The 17,884-nt window shown below is 39.6% G+C and overlaps 4 non-coding genes across 4 annotated transcripts; all 4 read right to left on the bottom strand.

Moving 5' to 3' along the window:
- Positions 1-634: 634 nt before the first annotated feature.
- trnac-gca lies at positions 635-706 on the bottom strand. The gene has a single exon. It is a non-coding gene; the product is annotated as a tRNA-Cys (tRNA).
- Positions 707-3,251: 2,545 nt separating this feature from the next.
- On the bottom strand, positions 3,252-3,323 carry trnac-gca. The gene has a single exon. It is a non-coding gene; the product is annotated as a tRNA-Cys (tRNA).
- Positions 3,324-5,585: 2,262 nt separating this feature from the next.
- trnac-gca lies at positions 5,586-5,657 on the bottom strand. Its single transcript has one exon. It is a non-coding gene; the product is annotated as a tRNA-Cys (tRNA).
- A 4,968-nt stretch (positions 5,658-10,625) lies between these two features.
- On the bottom strand, positions 10,626-10,697 carry trnac-gca. The gene has a single exon. It is a non-coding gene; the product is annotated as a tRNA-Cys (tRNA).
- Between the last annotated feature and the right edge of the window lie 7,187 nt (positions 10,698-17,884).

Here is a 17,884-nt window from a genome sequence, read left to right on the forward strand (position 1 = left end):
CTTGGTCCTTGAAGAGCTAAAGAGCAGATTGCAAGAGATGGTTGGACAAATGCTAAAAAGAGAATAATATACAGGGCGAGGTGTAAAATGGAAGTGACTGGGACGAATTTGATCACTCTGCTCAGGAGCCAGAAGTCAGCAGAATGGACTGGAATGCCTTGATCAATGTTGAAATTTTTGACATTTTCTTGGAATTTTGGATAAAGGAAATTATAAACATTCTTCACATGCATTTACAAAGAGGCACCTGGATTCGAACAAGACATATTTAAAACTAAAGGCAACTACTCTACCAAAAGGCAACTACTCTACCACTGATCTACACTCTCTTACCTGACAGTATTAAGGTTGAAAATTTCAACAACAGACATAGGAGCATGGGGCACACCTTCAAGCTCTGTTGCCTGCATTAATAATTAATGATATCATGGCTGTATTTCTATCTTACTGACCATTTCCCACACTAACCCCTTGTCTCTTGATGTCATTGGAATCAAGAAATCTATCGACCTCATTGACTGTGATAGCACAACCCTCTGGGCTGGATGATTTGAAAGTTCACAAAAATTCCAATGATTCGACCATGTTGGATAATGAAAAGCATACACACTTTCAAACATTTCTTATGAAAGGCAGGGGATGCTTGGAGTTGAACCAAGGACCTCTTGATCTGCAGTCAAATGCTCTACCACTGAGCTACATCCCCTGATAATGACATTGACACATTGAAAGTTCAATAGCAGAAAGGAATCGAGATTTGGGCCAATAGTCTGCAGATTCAATGTTCTTATAGATTAAGGAAGAAAGAGATACCAACGGAAAGAAGTCAAACCAAGAAGTGGAAGAGCCACAGAAGAAAGAAATGATCTCATTGGAAGGCCTTAATGAAGCAGAAAATAATTTTTGGAGCACAAAATTACAAGTTGATGGTCACCCTACAGATTTGAAGCTAAGCACTGGCACAGGTGTTTCAGTGGTAACTGAAGAAGTGAATGGCTTAACAATATCTATTACAGATATTCTCCAGTTGCATGGTCCAGGAATGACAACACTTGGCAGGAATAAGATGGAAACATAAAGAAATTCTGCAAACCTTGTACATGATAAATTCCAGGGGTCCTCATTACTGAACAGATCAGCGTGTTTGCAACTGAGGTTCATTTGCAATATTGATGAAATTGGTGATGAATAGCCAAATGAAATATTCATGAGGAATGAACTTCTGTCCCTATTTTCAGCCTTAGGAAATCTGAAAGCAGAATATCACATAAGGCTAAATGCAAATTAAAATGACAATATGTCTCTTCACAGCAAGAAATTTCCATAACCCACTCAGAAAATGTCAAGAGCGAAATTGAACACATGCTAACACAAGGGGTCATCTTCCCAGTAACCAGGCAGATGAAGTAGAGTCCTGGTATGTTCACAATGCCAAAGTCTATTGGTTCAATTAGAATCAGGTAACTTGGCTCAATTAAAGAAGTCAATAGAGTGGGTGATACCCCCGATGGCTTCAGTGCATGAATGTCTCTCCAAATTAGCAATAAAGCTCCCTCCTCACCAACTTGAATGCTAAAAGCATCTTTTGGCAGTTGCCTCTGGACAAAGAATCCAGATTGTCAACTAATTTTATCACCACTAAGATAAAAGCAAAATACTGTGAATGCTGGAAATTGAGATCAAAAACAAAATAAACTGGAAAAACTCAGCAGGTCTGACAGCACCTGCAGAGAGGAATACAATTAATGTTTTGAGTCTGAATGACTCTTCATCAAAACTAAGGAACAATAGAAAAGAGGTGAAATATAGGCTGGATTAAGGGGGATTGGGACAGGTAGAGCTGGATAGAGGGCCGGTGATAAGTGGAGATTGCCAAAAATTGTCGTAGGCAAAAGGACAAAGAGGTGTTGACGGTGGTGATATTAGTTAAGAAATTTGCTAATAGGGACATTAAGAGTGGAAAGCATGACGAGCAAGTGAAAGGTAGCCCCAGTGGGGGTGGGGTGGGGGGAATCAAAATAGGCTAAAAATTAGAGATAAACAATGGATGGAAAAACGTGTAAAAATAATGGAATAGTTTGGTCATTATTGTTTCAACAGGTAATCATTTGGAATTGCTTCTACACCTGAGATAATCCAAAGAATGATGCCTCAGATCCTGGAAATTATGGAAGGAGTAATAATCGATATGCAGAACATTTTCAGACATAGTTTCTCGAAGGAAGAACAAGACCGTCGAATGAGAGCAGTCCTCAATGTCCAATCAGAAGCAGTTTTAAATTGATTGGCAAATGTGAATTTGCAAAACCTTAGATAACATTCTTAGGGCACAGACAGATTTCAAGACATGTTTTGCATCTAGCTAAAGGAGAAAAATTTCCTGGGCAAGAGGAAAGCACAATGGATGGAGCTGAATGGGACATCTCTGCTAAAGAGCCAAACACCAACACAATGGAAGGGAATGCCTTCTTTGTCACAGAATTCTCTGGTTGTTCCTGTGCATGTTGAGTTGAGCAATGTGTTCACAGCTTTCACTTCTGTGGATGTAGGTTGGTTTAACAAAACGGGCTTTGGAATTTGAACACAGGACCGCTGAAACTACAAGGCAATACGACTGCATGACTTTACATGATCACTTGGTCATTGAAGAGCTAAAGAGCAGATTTCAAGAGATGGTTGGACAAAAGCTTAAAAGAGAATAATGTACAGGGCAAGTGGTAAAATGGAAGTAACTGGAACAATATTGATCACTCTGTTCAGGAGCCAGAAGTCAGCAGAATGGACTGGAATGCCTTGATCAATGTTGAAGTTTTTGATAATTTCTCTGAATTATGGATAAAGGAAATTATAAACATTCTTCACATGCATTTACAAAGATGCACCTGGATTTGAACAAGACATATTGAAAATTATAGGCAAATACTCTACCACTGATCTACACTCTCTTACCTGACAGTATTAAAGTTGAAAATTTCAACAGCAGACAGAGGAGGAGGGGACACACGTTCAAACTCTGTAGCCTGAACTGATAATTAATGATATCATGGCTGTCCTTCTATCTGACTGCCCATTTCCCACACTAACCCATTGTCTCTTGATGTCATTAAAATCAAGAAAACTATCGACCTCATTGACTGTGATAGCACAACCTTCTGGGCTGGATGATTCCAATGGTTCACAAAAATTCCAAGGGTTCATCCATGCTGGATAAAAGAAAGCATGCACATTTGCAATCATTTCCTATGAATGGCAGGGGATACTTGGAGTTGAACCAAGGACCTCTTGATCTGCAGTCAAATGCTCTACCACTGAGCTACATCCCCTGACAATGACAGTGACAATTTGAAAGTTCAAGAGCAGACAGGAATCGAGATTTGGGCCAATAGTCTGTAGATTCAGTGTTCTTAGAGATTACAGGAAGAAAGAGATACCAACGGAAAGAAGTCAAACCAAGAAGTGGAAGAGCCACAGAAGAAAGACATGTTCTCATTGGGAGGCCTTAATGAAGGAGAAGATAATTTTCGGAGCACAAAATTACAAGTTAATTGTCACCCCAGAGATTTCAAGCTAGGCACTGGCTCAGGTGGTTCAGTGTTAACTGATGAAGTGAATGGCTTAATAATATCACATTACAGACATTCTCCAGTTGCATGGTCCAGGAGGGTCAACACTTGGCAAGACTAAGGTGGAAACATAAAGAAATTGTGCAAACCTTATACGTGATAAAAATCCAGGGGTCATCATGACTGAACAGATCAGCGTGATTGCAACTCAGGTTCATTTGCAAGGTTGATGAAATTGGTGATGAACAGCCAAATGAAATATTCATGAGGAATGAACTTCTGTCCCTATTTTCAGCCTTAGGAATTCTGAAAGCAGAATATCACATAAGTCTAAATGTCAGTTGAAATGGCAATATGTTTCTTCACAGCTAGAAAGTTCCATTACGCACTCAAAAAAAGTCAAGACCGAAATTGAACACATGCTAACACAAGGGGTCATCTTCCCAGTATCCAGGCATATGAAGTGGAGTCCTGGAATGTTCACAATAACAAAGTCTATTGGTTCAATTAGAATCAGGTAACTTGGCTCAATTAAACAAGTCAATAGAGTGGGTGATACCCCCGATGGATTCAGTGGATGAATGTCTCTCCAAATTAGCAATAAAGCTCCCTCCTCACCAATTTGAATGCTAAAAGCATCTTTTGGCAGTTGCCTCTGGACAAAGAATCCAGATTGTCAACTAATTTTATCACCACTAAGATAAAAGCAAAATACTGCGGATGCTGGAAATCTAGATCAAAAACAAAAATAACTGGAAAATCTCAGCATGTCTGACAGCATCTGCAGAGAGGAATACAGTTAATGTTTTGAGTGTGAATGACTCTTCATCAAAAATAAGGAACAATAGAAAAGAGGTGAAATATAGGCTGGTTTAAGGCGGAATGGGACAGTTGAGCTGGATAGAGTGCCATTGATAGGTGGAGATTGCCAAAAGATGTCATAGACAAAAGGACAGTCATTCTCGTTTACAGTTTCTCAAAGGAAGGACATGACCATCGAATGAGAGCAGTCCACAATATCCTACAAGAGGCAGTGTTGACATTGAATGACAAATGCGAATTTGTAAAACCTGCGATAACATACTTAGGCCACATACAGACTTCAAGCCAGGCTTATACATATAGTTAAAGGAAAATAATTTCCTGGGCAAGAAGAAAGCACAATGGATATAGCTGAATGGGACATCTCTGCTAAAGAGCCAAACAGCAACACAATGGAAGGTAATGCCTTCATTTTCACAGAATTCCCTGGTTGTTCCTGTGCATGTTGAGTTGAGCAATGTGTTCACAGCTTTCACTTCTGTGGATGTAGGTTGGTTTAACCACACCGACTTTGGAATTTGAACAAAGGACCGCTGAAACTACATTCAAATGCGAAACGACTGATCTGCACCACCTTACATGATCACTTGGTCCTTGAAGAGCTAAAGAGCAGATTTCAAGGGATGATTGGACATTTGCTAAAAAGAGGAATAACGTACAGGGCAAGTGGTAAAATGGAAGTGACTGGAACGAATTTGATCACTCTGCTCAGGAGCCAGAAGTCAGCAGAATGGACTGGAATGCCTTGATCAACGTTGAAGTTTTTGATCATTTCTCTGGATTAAGGATAAAGGAAATTCTACACATTCTTCACATGCATTTACAAAGAGGCATCTCGATTCGAACAAGACATCTTTAAAGCTACAGGCAAATACTCTATCACTGATCAAAGCTCTCTTACCGGACTGTATTAGGGTTAAAAATTTCAAGAGCAGACAGGAGCAGGGGGCACATTTTAAACTCTGTAGCCTGGACTGATAATTAATGATATCATGGCCGTATTTCTATCCTACTGCCAATTTCCTACACTAACCCCTTCTCCCTTGATGTCATTGGAATCAAGAAATCTATCGACCTCATTGACTGTGATAGCACAACCCTCTGGGCTGGGTGAATCCAAAGGTTCACAAAAATTCCAATGGTTCATCCATGCTGGATAAAAGAAAGCATACACATTTGCAATCATTTCTTATGAAAGGCAGGGGATACTTGGAGTTGAACCAAGGACCTCTTGATCTGCAGTCAAATGCTCTACCACTGAGCTACATCCCCTGACAATGACATTGACACTTTGAAAGTTCAACAGCAGACAGGAATCGAGATTTGGGCCAATAGTCTGTAGATTCAATGTTCTTAGAGATTACAGAAAGAAAGAGATACCAACGGAAAGAAGTCAAACCAAGAAGTGGAAGAGCCACAGAAGAAATAAATGTTCTCATTGGGATGGTTTAATGCAGCAGAAAATAATTTTTGGAGCACAAAATTACAAGTTGATTGTCACCCCAGAGATTTCAAGCTAGGCACTGGCTCAGATGTTTCAGTGTTAACTGATAAAGTGAGTGGCTTAACAATATCACATTGCAGACATTCTGCAGTTGCATGGTCCAGGAGGGACAACACTTGGCAAGAATAAGATGGAAACATAAAGAAATTCTGTAAACCTTGTACGTGATAAAAATCCAGGGGTCATCATTACTGAACAGATTAGCGTATTTGCAACTGGTGTTCATTTGCAAGGTTGATGAAAATGGTGATGAACAGCCAAATGAAATATTCATGAGGAATGAATTTCTGTCCCTATTTTCAGCCTTAGGAAATCTGAAAGCAGAATATCATGTAAGTCTAAAGTCAAATTGAAATGGCAATAAGTCTCTTCACAGCAAGAAAGTTCTATAAACCACTCAGAAAAAGTCAACAGCGAAATTGAACACATGCTAACACAAGGGGTCATTTTCCCAGAAACCAGGCAGATGAACTGGAGTCCTGGAATGTTCACAATACCAAAATCTATTGGTTCAATTAGAATCAGGTAACTTGGCTCAATTAAACAAGTCAATAGAGTGAGTGATACCCCCGATAGATTCAGTGCATGAATGTCGCTCCAAATTAGCATTAAACCAACTTCCCCACCAACTTGAATGCTAAAAGCATCTTTTGGCAGTTGCCTCTGGACAAAGAATCCAGATTGTCAACTATTTTTTTCGCCACTAAGATAAAAGCAAAATACTGCGGATGCTGGAAATCAAGATCAAAAACAAAAATACCTGCAAAAGCTCAGCATGTCTGACAGCATCTGCAGAGAGGAATACACTTAATGTTTTGCGTCTGAATGACTCTTCATCAAAACTAAGGAAAAATTGAAAAGAGGTGAAATATAGGCTGGTTTAAGGCGGAGTGGGACTGGAAGAGCTGGATAGAGGGCCAGTGATAGGTGGAGATTGCCAAAAGATGTCATAGACAAAAGGTCAAAGAGGTGTTGATGGTGGTGTTCTTTAAGAAATTTGCTAATGGGGAAAGCAGGATGAGCAAGGGAAAGGTAGCCCTAGAGGGGGAGGGGTGAGGGGGGAATCAAAATAGGCTAAAATGTAGAGATAAAAGAATGGATGGAAAAACATTTAAAAATAATGGAATTGTTTGGCCACTATTTTTTCAACAGGTAATCATTCGGAATTGCATCTAAACCTGAGATAATCCAAAGAATGCCGCCTCAGATCCTGGAAGTTATGGAAGGGGTAATAATCGATATGCACAACATTCTCATTTACAGTTTCTCGAAGGAAGGACATGACCATCGAATGAGAGCAGATCCTCAATATCCTACAAGAAGCAGCTTTGACATTGAATGATAAATGCGAATTTGCAAAACCTGCAATAACATTCTTAGGTCACATTCAGACTTCAAGCCAGGAGTGTACATATAGTTAAAGGAGAATAATTTCCTGGGCAAGAGGAAAGCACAATAGATGTAGCTGAATGGGACATCTCTGCTAACAGCAACACAATGGAAGGGAATGCCTTCATTTTCACAGAATGCTCTGGTTGTTCCTGTGCATGTTGAGTTGAGCAATGTGTTCACAGCTTTCACTTCTGTGGATGTAGGTTGGTTTAACCAGATGGACTTTGGAATTTGAACTAAGGACCACTGAAACTATAGTCAAATGCAATGCAACTGATCTGCACCACCTTACATGATCACTTGGTCCTTAAAGAGCTAAAGAGCAGATTTCAAGAGACGATTGGACATATGCTAAAAAGAGAATAATGTACATGGCAAGTGGTAAAATGGAAGTGACTGGAACGAATATGATCACTGCTCAGAAGCCAGAAGTCAGCAGAATGGACTGGAATGCCTTGATCAACGTTGAAGTTTTTGACCATTTCTCTGAATTATAGATAAACGAAATTATAAACGTTCTTCACATGCATTTACAAAGAGGGACCTGGATCCGTACAAGACATATTTAAAACTACATTCAGCTACTCTACCACTGATCTACACTCTCTTACCTGACTTTACTAAGGTTGAAAATTTCAACAACAGACATAGGCACAGGGGACACAACTTCTAACTCTGTACCCAGCCTGATAATTAATGATATCACGGCTGTCTTTCTATCTTACTGCCAATTTTCCACACTAACCCCTTCTCCCTTGATGTCATTGGAATCAAGAAATCTATCGCCCTCATTGATTGTGATAGCACACTCCTCTGTGCTGGATGAATCCAAAGGTTCACAAAAATTCCAATGGTTCACCCATGCTGGATAAAAGAAAGCATACACACCTTCAAACATTTCCTATGAAAGGCAGGGGATATTTGGAGTTGAACTAAGGACCGCTTGATCTTCAGTCAAATGCTCTACCACTGAGCTACATCGCCTGACAATGACATTGACACCTTGAAAGTTCAATAGCAAACAGGAATTGAGATTTGGGCCAATAGTCTGCAGATTCAATGTTCTTATAGATTACGGGAAGAAAGAGATACCAGCGGAAAGAAGTCAAACCAAGAAGTGGAAGAGCCACAGAAAAAAGAAATGTTCTCATTGGGAGGGCTTAATGAAGCAGAAAGTAATTTTCGGAGTGCAAAATTACAAGTTGATTGTCACCCCACAGATTTCAAGCTTGGCACTGGTACGGTGTTTCAGTGTTAACTGATGAAGTGAATTGCTTAACAATATCACATTACAGACATTCTCCATGTGCATGGTCCAGGAAGGACAACATTTGGCAAGAATAAGATGGAAACATAAAGAAATTGTGCAAACCTTGTACGTGATAAATATCCAAGGGTCACCATGACTGAACAAATCAGCGTGTTTGCAACTGATGTTCATTTGCAAGGTTGATGAAATTGGTGATGAACAGCCAAATGAAATATTCATGAGGAATGAATTTCTGTCCCTATTTTCAGTCTTAGGAAATCTGAAAGCAGAATATCACGTAAGTCTAAATGCAAATTGAAATGGCAATAAGTCTCTTCACAGCCAGAAAGTTCCATAACCCACTCAGAAAAAGTCAAGAGCGAGATTGAACACATGCTAACACAAGGGGTCATCTTGCCAGTAACCAGGCAGATGAATTGGAGTCCTGGAATGTTCACAAAAGCAAAGTCTAATGATTCAATTAGAATCAGGTAACTTGGCACAATTAAACAAGTCAATTGAGAGGGCGATACCCTTGATGGCATCAGTGGATGAATGTCTCTCCAAATTAGCAATAAAGCTCCCTCCTCACCAACTTGGATGTTAAAAGCATCTTTTGGCAGTTGCCTCTGGACAAAGAATCCAGATTGTCAACTAATTTTGGGACAGGTAGAGCTGGATAGAGAGCCAGTGATAGGTGGAGATTGCCAAAAGATGTCATAGACAAAAGGACAAAGAGGTATTGACGGTGGTGATCTTTAAGAAATTTGCTAATGGGGACATTAAGAGTGGAAAGCAGGACGAGCAAGGGAAAGGTAGACCTAGAGGGGGTGGGCTGGGCGGAATCAAAATAGCCTAAAAAGTAGTGGTAAAACAATGGATGGAAAACCATTTAAAAATAATGGAATTGTTTGGCCATTATTTTTTCAACTGGTAATCATTCGGAATTGCATCTACACCTGAGTTAATCCAAAGAGCGATGCCTCAGATCCTGGAAGTTATGGACGGAGTAATAATTGATATGCACAACATTCTCATACACAGTTTCTCAAAGGAAGGACATGACCATCGAATGAGAGCAGTCCACAATATCCTACAAAAAGCAGCTTTGACATTGAATCACAAATGCAAATTTGCAAAACCTGCGATAACATATTTAGGTCACATACAGACTTCAAGCCAGGCTTGTACATATCGTTAAAGGTGAATAATTTCCTGGGCAAGAGGAAAGCACAATGGATGTAGCTGAATGGGACATCTCTGCTAAAGAGCCAAACAGCAACACAATGGAAGGGAATGCCTTCATTTTCACAGAATGCTCTGGTTGTTCTTGTACATGTTGAGTTGAGCAATGTGTTCACAGCTTTCACTTCTGTGGATGTAGGTTGGTTGAACCAGATGGACTTTGGAATTTGAACAAAGGACCGCTGAAAGTGCAGTCAAATGCGATACAACTGATCTGCACCACATTACATGATCACTTGGTCCTTGAAGAGCTAAAGAGCAAATTTCAAGAGATGATTGGACATTTGCTAAATAGAGAATATTGTACAAGGCAAGTGGTAAAATGGAAGTGACTGGAACGAATTTGATCACTCTGCTCAGGAGCCAGAAGTCAGCAGAATGGACTGGAATGCCTTGATCAATGTTGAAGTTTTTGATAATTTCTCTGAATTATGGATAAAGGAAATTATAAACATTCTTCACATGCATTTACAAAGAGGCACCTGGATTCGTACAAGACATATTTAAAACTACAGGCAAATACTCTACAACTGATCTACAATCTCTTAACTGACTGTATTAAGATTAAAAATTTCAACAGCAGACATAGGAGCAGGGGACACACCTTCAAACTCTGTGGCCTGGTCTGATAATTAGTGATATCATGGCTGTCTTCCTATCTTACTGACCATTTCCCACACTAACACCTTGTCTCTTGATGTCATTTGAATCAAGAAATCTATCAACCTCATTCACTGTGATAGCACAACGCTCTGGGCTGGGTAATCCAAAGGTTCACAAAAATTCCAATGGTTCATCCATGCTGGATAAAAGAAAGCATACACACTTGCAAACATTTCTTATGAAAGGCAGGGGATACTTGGAGTTGAACCAAGGACTTCTTAATCTGCAGTCAAATGCTCTACCACAGAGCTACATCCCCTAACAATGACATTGACACCTTGAAAGTTCAATAGCAGACATGAATTGAGATTTGGGCCAATAGTCTATAGATTCAATGTTCTTATAGATTACAGGAAGAAAGAGATATCAATGGAAAGAAGTCAAACCAAGAAGTGGAAGAGCCACAGAAGAAAGAAATGTTCTCATTGGGAGGGCTTAATGAAGCAGAAAATAATTTTTGGAGCACAAAATTACAAGTTGATTGTCACCCTACAGATTTCAAGCTAGGCACTGGTACGGAGTTTCAGTGTTAACTGATGGAGTGAATGGCTTAACAATATCACATTACAGAAATTCTCCAGTTGCCTGGTCCAGGAAGGAAAACGCTTGGCAAGGATAAGCTGGAAACATAAAGAAATTCTGCAAACCTTTTACATGTTAAAAATCCAGGGGGCATCATTACTGAACAGATCAGCGTGTTTGCAACTGAGGTTCATTTGCAAGGTTGATGAAAATGGTGATGAACAGCCAAATGAAATATTCATGAGGAATGAATTTCTGTCCCTCTTATCAGTCTTAGGAAATCTGAAAGCAGAATATCACGTAAGTCTAAATGCAAATTGAAATGGCAATATGTCTCTTCCCAGCCAGAAAGTTTCATAACCCACTCAGAAAAAGTCAAGAGCGAAATTGAACACATGCTAACACAAGGGGTCATCTTCCCAGTAACCAGGCAGATGAAGTGGAGTCCTGGAATGTTCACAATAGTCTAATGGTTCAGTCAGAATCAGTTAACTTGGCTCAATTAAACAAGTCAATTGAGCGGGCAATACCCCCAATGGCATCAGTGGATTAATGCCTCTCCAAATTAGCAATAAAGCTCCCTCCTCACCAACTTGAATGCTAAAAGCATCTTTTGGCAGTTGCCTCTGGACAAAGAATCCAGATTGTCAACTACTTTTATCACCACTAAGATAAAAGCAAAATACTGTGAATGCTGGAAATCTAGACCAAAAACAAATATACCTGGAAATACCCAGCAGGTCTGATAGCATCTGCAGAGAGGAATACAGTTAATGTTTTGAGTCTGTACAAGTCTTCAACAAAACTGAGGACAAATAGGAAAGAGTTGAAATATAGGCTGGTTTAAGGCGGAGTTGGGTAGGTAGAGCTGGATAGAGGGCCAGTGATAGGTGGAGATTGCCAAAAGATGTCATAGACAAAAGGACAAAGAGGTGTTGACGGTGGTGATATTAGTTAAGAAATTTGCTAATGGGGACATTAAGAGTGGAAAGCAGGACGAGCAAGGGAAAGGTAGGTCCAGTGGGGATGGGGTGGGGGGGAATCGGAATCGGCAAAAAAGTAGAGATAAAACAATGGATGTAAAAACGTGTAAAAATAATGGAATAGTTTGGACATTATTATTTCAACAGGTAATCACTCGGAATTGCTTCTACACCTGAGATAATCCAAAGAATGATGCCTCAGATCCTGGAAGTTATGGAAGGAGTAATAATCGATATGCACAACGTTCTCATACACAGTTTCTCGAAGGAAGATCAAGACCGTAGAATGAGAGCAGTCCTCAATGTCCAACCAGAAGCAGTTTTAAATTGAATGACAAATGTGAATTTGTAAAATCTTAGATAACATTCTTAGATCACATAAAGATTTCAAGACATGGTTGTGCAAATACCTTAAGGGGAAAAATTACCTGGGCAAGTGGAATGCACAATGGATGGAGCTGAATGGGACACCTCTGCTAAAGAGCCAAACACCATCACAATGGATGAGAATGCCTTCATTTTCTCAGAATTCTCTGATTGTTCCTGTGCATGTTGAGTTTAGAAACCTGTTGACAGCTTTTACTTCTGTGGTTTAACCACTTTGGAATTTGAACAAAGGACCGCTGAAACTACAGTCAAATGCAATACGACTGATCTGCACCATCTTACATGAGTCCTTACAGTCCTTGAAGAGCTAAAGAGCAGATTTCAAAAGATGATTGGACATATGCTTAAAAGAGAATAATTTATAGGGCGACGGGTAAAATGGAAGTGCCTGGGATGAATTTGATCACTCAGCTCAGAAGCCAGAAGGCAGCAGAATGGATTTGAATGCTTTGATCAATGTTGCAATTTTTGATTATTTCTCTGAATTTTGGATGAGGGAAATTGTAAACATTCTTCACATGAATTTACAAAGTGGCACCTGGATTCAAATGAGACTTATTTACAACTACAGTCAAATACTCTTCCACTCATCTACACTCTCTTACCTGACTGTATTAAAGTTGAAAATTTCAACAGCAGGCATAGGAGCAGGGGGCACACCTTCAAACTCTGTAGCCTGGAATGATAATTAATAATATCATGGCTGTCTTTCTATTTTATTGCTCATTTCCCACACTAACCCCTTGTCCCTTGATGTCATTGGAATCAAGAACTCTATCAACCTCATTGACTGAGCCTCCACATCCCACTGGGCTGGACGATACCTGAGTTTCACAAAAAATCCAATGGTTCATCCATGCTGGATAAAGGAAAGCGTACACACTTACAAACATTTCTCATTAACAGCAGAGGATACTGAGTTGAACTAAGGACCTCTTGATCTGCAGTCAAATGATCTACCACTAAGCTTCATCCCCTGATGATGACATTGACACCTTGAAAGTTCAATAGTGGACAGGAATTGAGATTTGGGCCAATAGTCTGTAGATTCAATATTCTTACAGATTACAGGAAGAAAGAGATACCGACGGAAACAAGTCAAACCAAGAAGTGGAAGAGCCACAGAAGAAACTAATGTTCTTCTTGGGAGGGCTTAATGAAGCAGAGGATAATTTTTTGGGCACGAAATTACAAGTTGATGGTCACCTCAGAGATTTCAAAGTGGGCACTGACACAGGTGTTTCAATGTTAACTGATGATGTGAATTGCTTAAAAATATCACATTACAGACATTCTCCAGTTACATGGTCCAGGAAGGACAACACTTGGCAAGATTAAAATGGGAACATAAAGAAATTCTGCAAACCTTGTACATGCTAAACATCCAGGTGTCATCATTACTAAGCAGATCATCTTGTTTGCAACTGAGGTTCATTTGCAAGTTTGATGAAATTGGTGATTAGCAGCCAAATGAAATATTCATGAGGAATGAATTTCCGTCCCTGTTTTCAGCCTTTGGAAAGCTGAAAGCAGAATATCACTAAAGTCTAAATGCAGATTGATATGGCAATATTTCTCTTCGCAACAAGAAAGCTCCATAAACCTCTCTCAGAAAATGTCAACAGTGAAATTAAACACATGATAACACAAGGGGTCATCTATCCAGTAAACAGGCAGATGAAGTGGAGTCCTGGAATGTTCACAATACCAAAGTCTATTGGTTCAATTAGAATCAGGTAACTTGGCTCAACTAAACAAGTCAATAGAGCGGGTCATATCCCCGATGCATCAGTGGATGAATGTCTCTCCAAATTAGCAAACAAGCTCCCTTCTCACCAATTTGGATGCTAAAAGCATCTTTTGGCGGTTGCCTCTGGACAAACAATCCAGATTGTCAACTAATTTTATCACTACTTTTTGTCATTGTTGTTTCAACAGGTAACCATTCGGATTTGCTTCTGCACCTGAGTTAATCCAAGGAATGATGCTTCAGATCCTGGAAGTTATGGAAGGAGTAATAATCAATATGTGCAACATTCTCATTTACAGTTTCTCGAAGGAAGAACAAGACTATCGAATGAGATCAGTCCTCAATGTCCTACATGAAGCAGTTTTAAATTGAATGAAAAATGTGAATTTGCAAAACTTGCGATAAAACTCTTCAGCCACATACAGACTTCAAGACATTTTTGTACAAAAACCTAAAGGAGAATAATTTCCTGGGCAAGAGGAAAGCACAATGGATGGAGCTGAATGGGACATCTCTGCTAAAGAGCCAAACACCAACAGAATGGAAAAGAATGCTTTCATTTGAACATAATTCTCTGGTTGTTCCTGTGCATGTTGAGTTGAGCAATGTGTTCATAGCTTTCACTTCTGTGGATGTAGGTTGGTTGAACCAGATGGACTTTGGAATTTGAACAAAGGACCTCTGAAACTACAGTCACATGCAATACAACTGATCTGCACCACCTTCCATGATCACTTGGTCCTTGAAGAGCTAAAGAGCAGATTTCAAGAGATGATTGGACATATGCTAAAAAGAGAGTAATGTACAGGGCGAGGTGTAAAATGGAAATGACTGGGACAAATTTGATCACTCTGCTCAGGAGCCAGAAGTCAGCAGAATGGACTGGAATGCCTTGATCAATGTTGAAGTTTTTGATAATTTCTCTGAATTATGGATAAAGGAAATTGTAAACATTCTTCACATGCATTTACAAAGAGGCACCTGGATTTGTACAAGACATATTTTAATCTACAGGCAAATACTGTATGACTGATCTACACTCTTTTACTTGACTGTATTAAAGTTGAAAATTTCAAAAGCAGACATAGGAGCAGGGGGCACACCTTCAAACTCTGTAGGCTGGACGGATAATTAATGATATCATGGCTGTCTTTCTATCTTACTGCTCATTTCCCACACTAAACCTATGTCACTTGATGTCATTGGAATCAAGAAATCTATCAACCTCATTCACTGTGATATCACAACCCTATGGGCTGGATGATTCCAAGGTTCACAAAAATTCCAATGGTTCATCCATGCTGGATAAAGGAAAGCATACACACATTCCTTTATGAAAGGCAGAGGATACTTGGAGTTGAACCAAAGACCTCTTTATCTGCAGCCAAATGATCTACCACTGAGCTACATCCCCTGACAATGCCAGTGACAATTTGAAAGTTCAATAGCAGACAGGAATCGAGATTTGGGCCAATAGTCTGTAGATTCAGTGTTCTTAGAGATTACAGGAAGAAAGAGATACCAACGGAAACAAGTCAAACCAAGAAGTGGAAGAGCCACAGAAGAAAGACATGTTCTCATTGGGAGGCCTTAATGAAGGAGAAGATAATTTTCGGAGCACAAAATTACAAGTTAATTGTCACCCCAGAGATTTCAAACTAGGCACTGGCTCAGGTGGTTCAGTGTTAACTGATGAAGTGAATGGCTTAACAATATCACATTACAGACATTCTCCAGTTACATGGTCCAGGAAGGACAACACTTGGCAAGATTAAGATGGAAACATAAATAAATTCTGCAAACCTTGTACATGAAAAACATCCAGGTGTCATCATTACTGAGCAGATCATCTTGTTTGCAACTGAGGTTCATTTTCAAGGTTGATGAAATTGGTGATTAGCAGCCAAATGAAATATTCATGAGGAATGAATTTCCGTCCCTGTTTTCAGCCTTTGGAAAGCTGAAAGCAGAATATCACTAAATGCCGATTGATATGGCAATATTTCTCTTCGCAGCAAGAAATCAGAAAATATCAACAGTGAAATTAAACACATGATAACACAAGGGGTCATCTATCCAGTAACCAGGCAGATGAAATGGAGTCCTGGAATTTTCACAATATAAAGTCTAATGGTTCAATTAGAATCAGATAACTTGGCTCAATTAAACAAGTCAATAGAGCAGGTGATATCCCCGATGTATCAGTGGATGAATGTCTCTCCAAATTAGCAAACAAGCTTCCTTCTCACCAACTTGGATGCTAAAAGCATCTTTTGGCAGTTGCCTCTGGACAAAGAATCCATATAGTCAACTAATTCTATCACGACTTTTCGTCATTGTTGTTTCAATAAGTAACCATTCGGATTTGCTTCTTCACCTGAGATAATCCAAGGACTGATGCTTCAGATCTGGAAGTTATGGAAGGAGTAATAATCAATATGCATAACATTCTCATTTAGAGTTTCTCGAAGGAAGAACGAGACCATCGAATGAGAGCAGTCCTCAATGTCCTACAAGAAGCAGATTTAAATTGAATGACAAATGTGAATTCGCAAAACTTGCGATAAAACTCTTCAGCCACATACAGACTTCAAGACATGTTTGTACAAATACCTAAAGGAGAATAATTTCCTGGGCAAGAGGAAAGCACAATGGATAGAGCTGAATGGGATATCTCTGCTAAAGAGCCAAACACCAACACAATGGAAAAGAATGCCTTCATTTTCACAGAATTCTCAGGTTGTTATTGTGCGTGTTGAGTTGACTAGGATGAATTTGATTACTCTGCTCAGGAGCCAGAATTCAGCAGAATGGACTGGAATGCCTTGATCAATGTTGAAATTTTCCATCATTTCTCTGAATTTTGGATAAAGGAAATTATTAACATTCTTCACATGTATTTACAAAGAGCCACCTGGATTCGAACGAGACATATTAGGCCGAATACAGATTTTAAGCGAGATGTGTACAAATACCGAAAGGGGAATAATTTCCTGGACAAGAGGAAAACACAATGGATGAAACTGAATGGGATATCTCTGTTAAAGAGCCTAACCCCAACAAATTGGATGGGAATGCCTTCATTTTCACAGAATTCTCTGGTTGTTCCTGTGCAAGATGAGTAGAGCAATGTGTTCACAGCTTTCACTGTGGATGTAGGTTGGTTTAACCAAATGGGCTTTGGAATTTGAACACAGGACCTCTTAAACTATAGTCAAATGCTCTTCCACTGATCTGCACAACCTTCCATGATCACTTGCTCTTTGAAGAGCTCAAGAGCAGATTTCAAGCGAGGATTGGACATGTGATAAAATGAGAATAATTTATAGGACAAGGGGTAAATAGGAAGTGACTGGGATGAATTTGATCACTTTGCTCAGGAGGCAGAAGAATGGACTGGAATGCCCTTGATCAATGTTGAAATTGTTGATCATTCCTCTGAATTTTGGAGAAAGGAAGTTGTAAACATTCCACACAGGCATTTACAAAGAGGCACATGGATTTGAACCAAAGACACTTACAACTGTAATCAAGTACTCTACACTAAGCTACACCCCCTTACATGACAGTATTAACCTAGAACTTTTCAACAGCAGTCATCAGGGAATCCCATTCAGACTCTCAAAGCTGGACTGTCATTTAACAATATCATGGCTGACTTTCTCCCTTACTACCAATGTCCCGCACTAACCCCGTGTCCCTTGATGTCATTGGCATCTAGAAATCTTTCCAACTCAATAATTGAGCCTCCACAGCCATCTGGGCTGGACAATTTGAATGGTTCACAGAAATCTGAAGGATTCA

Source organism: Carcharodon carcharias, chromosome 12, assembly GCF_017639515.1.
Source record: "Carcharodon carcharias isolate sCarCar2 chromosome 12, sCarCar2.pri, whole genome shotgun sequence".
NCBI classification, from domain to species: Eukaryota; Metazoa; Chordata; class Chondrichthyes; order Lamniformes; family Lamnidae; genus Carcharodon; species Carcharodon carcharias.